The sequence below is a fragment of the Tamandua tetradactyla genome, chromosome 1 (assembly GCF_023851605.1).
Source record: "Tamandua tetradactyla isolate mTamTet1 chromosome 1, mTamTet1.pri, whole genome shotgun sequence".
NCBI lineage: Eukaryota > Metazoa > Chordata > Mammalia > Pilosa > Myrmecophagidae > Tamandua > Tamandua tetradactyla.
In genome coordinates this window covers 198,196,362-198,201,422 of record NC_135327.1, presented here as the reverse complement: position 1 = coordinate 198,201,422, position 5,061 = coordinate 198,196,362, and the positions used below count along the sequence as shown (strand labels likewise).

General features: G+C 37.9%; 1 pseudogene; it reads left to right on the top strand.

Annotated features, from left to right (window-relative positions):
- The first annotated feature begins 202 nt into the window (after nucleotides 1-202).
- Nucleotides 203-1,149, top strand: LOC143682402 (oxidative stress-responsive serine-rich protein 1 pseudogene; annotated as a pseudogene).
- Nucleotides 1,150-5,061: the final 3,912 nt, after the last annotated feature.

Here is a 5,061-nt window from a genome sequence, read left to right as displayed (position 1 = left end):
CACCTCTAGGAAGAGTTTAGATGCCATTTTTAAACATGCTTATGCATATGTATAAAAGACAAAGTAATAAGAAAATATGTGATGAGCTGGGGAGAAGGGTAGGTAATGCAGTATAAAAGGGGAAGTAGAGAGAGCTGCCCACTTTACAGATTTGAATCCAGGTCAGTCAAACACCGCTATTGGGGAGAGACAATCTGAACTGATGAGACCCAGTCACCGGAGCTCCCTAGTTGCGCGGAGTATTAACAGGAACATCCATAGTAGTGTAAAAACTTTCATAATAAAGTTTGAAACCAAGGATGGAGAGAAGGAGAGTCTACAAACAGCTTTCAAGAAATTAAGAGTGGATGCATCAGGGTCTATAGTATTGCTGTCTGTGAGGGACAATCCAGGTTTTAGAGCGTAAGACAGAACAGCTGCAGATGATACCAAATCTTAAACCACATGCATCTAACGACAGTTGTCATGGGTCTACAAGGAAGTCTTCACGAGGAACAGTGACAGCCCAGAGTCTTTAACACTCTAAGTCTCCTGTCTGTCATCCTCTAAAGTTTATACATTGCAGAACAATAACTTGTACCAGCAACCAGCTCAAGTACAAAAGCCAGAATGACTCCCCTGATGGCAGCAGTGGGCTGGAAATTTCAACCCTTAAAGAGTTCAGTGCAAGAGAATGCTCTGTTTCTTCTCTTGATGCTAATCACACAGAGGCAGTCATTGAACCTTTGAGAACTGTGCTTCCAGGGCTCCCATCAAAGAGTAAAAAGGAGGATTCTTCTGATGATATTCATCTCCCAAGCAAGTCTCAAGGTCAGTGGCCTCTCTGACTTTCAGTCTGTTTTGAAGCTAAATCAGTCCAAGCCACGCATGCGCATAGACAAGGAGTGTAAGCGATGGCATGATATGGAAGCCTATTCCTTTCCAGGCCTGCAGTATGTCCCTCCCTTGGGCCCACAATGAAGATCTGCATTTGAGTGCTACTCTCAGTTGCTCCACACTAGAACTCTGTCTGACTCTCCCTGCTCCTGCTCTGAGCGCACTCGAGTCTATGCAGATGGTGTGACCATTGAGGACCTGTCTGGCTACAAGGAATATTACTTATATATTCCCAAGAAAGTATCCCATATGGCAGAAATGATGTGTACCTGATAGAAAGAAGCTAATTAATATGCTTTATACCACTGACAGGCTGTCAAAGAGACTTAGTTAATGGCAGACCTTGCAGCCATATTGTATAAGAAGACATCTCCTGCTCACTGTGCTTGCAAGAAAAACATTTCTTGGCATCTTAAAAAAAGAAGAAGAAGTAAAAATTAGCTCTGGGAGTCAGTGGGTTGCAGTGTTAGACTTGGCCCCTGGCCCCTTACCTCTGCAGAAGCAAATAATAAAGCTGCTTACCTCACCTCCATGGTGGATTTCCTTTGTCAACGGCACTGAGGAGGGTCCTCTGTTTAAGTCTGGGTTTCCCAGGTAACAACAGTAATATCTGACTTACAGAAAACAGCAACAACAGAGCTCTTTAGGGATAATGAAATTAGTCTCACAAATTTATTCATCATAGAACTGGTGAAAGGGGTTTCCTCTGGAAATTCTTGGGGTGGCTGAATAGGACTTACATGCCATCTTGATCATTGGAAATAAAGTCACTAGTGTCTTGGAATCCAATCAGACTAGGGAATCAATTCCAAAAAACCCCAGAATCAACTCAGAAATCTTATCCTTAAAATTCTATTTCTCAAGAACTACTCCCTATATAAAATCTATATTAGAGAAACAAAACTGACTGGAGATATCATATATCTATGTAAATATTATGAAAAATAGTGTAGGAATTGAGTCATGCAAATGTAGGGAGGGGCAAATATGAATTCCATAGGGCAGACCAAAAGCTGGAAATGCCAATGAAGATTTTTGATGAATTCTCTGAGAAGCTGGCTGGCTGAAAGAGAAATGGAAATTCTCCCTTCTGATTGCTGGAGTCATCAGTTCTCCCTTTAAGATTTTCAGTTGTTCAAATGAGATTTCCCTTATTGTTTAATGCAATCTCCTTAGTTGCTTTTAAATATAATCAGCCATAAATGCTACAGTAGTTGGAGTTTTCTAGGGAAACAGAACCAACAGGATATATGTGTAAATATGAGATTTTATAAAAGTGTCTCACGGATCTGTGGGGATGCAAATTCCATAGGGCAGGCCATAAGCTGGCAATTCTGATGAAGATCTTCGATGAATTCCCCACGAGAAGCTGGTTGGCAGAAGCAGAGAGAGAGATTCTGTATTCTGATTTTCTCCTTTAAAGCCTTTGACTGATTTATATCTAACTTCACTAATTGTGAAAGACACTCCCCTTAAGTTGACTGCAGATGTAATCAGCCATAGATGCAATCAATGTGCTGACAATTCAAGTTCACAAAATGTCTTCTCAGCAACAGATGGACCAGTGCTTGCCTGACCAGACAAATGAGCACAAACATGTGGCCAAGTTGACACATGGTCCTAAACATCACAGATGCAATCTACTTACTGATGATTTAAATCCATGAAATATTCTCACAGCAACAATCAGAAAAGTGCTTGCTTAACAACTGTACACCATAATCTAGCTAAGTTTACACATGAACTTAACATCACAATAACTGTCACAAGCAGTAAATCAGAGCAGTGAGGAAAAAAACAATGTGAAAACAAATAGGAGAGTGAATGCAAATACTCTTGGCATAGCTTATTATTAAAAAGTCGACAAAGATAGTCATCTTCCACAAGCAAAGGTACTAACATGTTCCCTTTCTACCAAGTATCATGTCTAGTAGCTGAATCACTGAAATTAGGGATAGTAACAAAGTCCAATATGGGCATTCAGTTGTGAAACCCTGTGAAGGGTTTCTTCAAGCAAGCCAGTGTTTTATAACAAAAGAAATATTTTGCAGACGTCATCTGACTTCCAAAGTATTGTTAATACCCTCTCAGAAGAGAGGTTGAAACTTTCTAAAATTAAATATTTACAATTTTAAGAAGGTTCTCTAGTGTCAAAATGTACATACTCTACAGCAAAAATTCTGGCCATCATATAAAGTTTTCATAAAACCCTTAGGCAGTTGTCAAACCTTCACTTTAATTCTATTTGTTTTGCATTTATTACAGAGATAGTCAGAATTCAGGCAAAAGGAATTGAACTGCTACTGTAAAAATGAAATTCCAATTTGCTAGGCACAGACATTTGTGCTCTGGATCTGGATTAGGAACTCATTCAATACTATTTTTTTTTTTTGGACATAAATGTTTATAGCAGCACCATTCACAATAGCCAAAAGGTGGAAAGAATACAGTGTCCACCAGTAGACAAATGGACAAACAATGTACTGGAGACAAAAAGAAATATCAATATAATGATTCAGCAATCATACTCATTTGTTATACCCTACCTTTTCTGTATAACTTCACCATCACTTATGATCTTTCTCCCACTTTTGGGGGGTATTTGGGCTAGGCCCATTCTAACTTTTTCATGTTGGAAGGGACTGTTGATAATATGGGATAGTAGGATGAAACCAGTTGATGTTCTGGAGACCCTGTCCCCTCTGCGTTTCATGACTTATCTGGTCCAGGGACCCATCTGGAAGCAGTAGGTTTCTGGAAAGTTACCCTAGTGCATGGAACCTTTGTAGACTCTTACATAATGCCATAGGTGTTTTTTAGGACTGGCAAGAAAGGTTTTGGTTATGGTTTGGCAAGCTATGATAGGTAGCAATGTCTAACTGACGCTTGCATAAGAGAGACCTCCAGGGTAGCCTCTTGACTCTATTTGAACTCTCTCGGCCACTGATACCTTATTTGTTGCATTTCTTTTCTCCCTTTTGATCAGGATGGCACTGATGACCCCACAGTGTGAGGGCCAGGCTCATTTCTGGGAATCATCTCCCATACCACCAGGGAGACTTTCACCCCTGAATATCAAGTCCCACATAGGGGGGAGGGCAATGATTTCACTCAGTACATATTTATAACATCATTGTCTCAAATAATACATTCTATTAAATGTTTTTACAAATAGTTTTAAACATATCTACAGTCTATATTATTTCATTAAGAAATGTACAAACACGGAATGAAAATCTTGTAAAATAAGAAAGCAATGACCAAACATTCACCTAGCAGCTTTGGATGGTGAGCAAAAATGTTGAAAGTATAGCGTTTGTATAAAAGCAAGTTGTTTTGCATTCACACAAAGCCAGATACTACAGATTTTTATATGGCATTTATCAAGCTCTTCTTTTTTCCGCAGTGCCCAAGTGGATTTGCCATTTGATCAAAACAAATTCTACAATCATAACAGAATAATATACCTACATGGTTACTCAAAGTATCTTATGTGTAAGGATTTTTAAAAATTAACCGCAGTATATATTCAAAATCAAATAAATAACAATCAAAGGGATGAAAATCCCTGAATACAAAACCAGGAAAGTACCATCTTAAAGCTCTTCCTCAGAATAGAATATGTTCTAATATCATTTGAAAAGCCTAAACATAGAACAGACTCCAAAGAAAAGCAAAACAAGTAAAAGAATTGAGCACAAAGTTTTAAATCATCTCTCGCAAGCTATATATATATGTAATCAGCTTTAAAATCAACTTTTGCTGGTTTCTTCTTGTCTCAAGCAACAGTGACTAAAGGACAGAGAATTTTTGTATATTGCATTTGATTCTATTTGGTATCCCAGATAACAGTCAGGATAAAACTGGAGAGAAAAAAAAAAGCACTAATTTTGATATCCTACTTTTTTTCTCTCAGAATTCTCAAGGAGAGACCATACCTATGTATCATTGACATGTAATTTGAGGAGGATGAAAAGCAATCATGATTTAAAAAAAAGAAAAGAGAATTCCTCAAGTGAGGTTTTGTACATCTGAAAATCACTCAAAAGTTGACTTTGGTTTACAAAATTAATATTTAATTTAGTGAAATTACCATTTCAAAATTCTAATCCTTATTCAACTTTTTAAGTTCAACTTAGATATTTCATTATTCTATTTGTCAGCCTAACAAGACTAACAATTCTA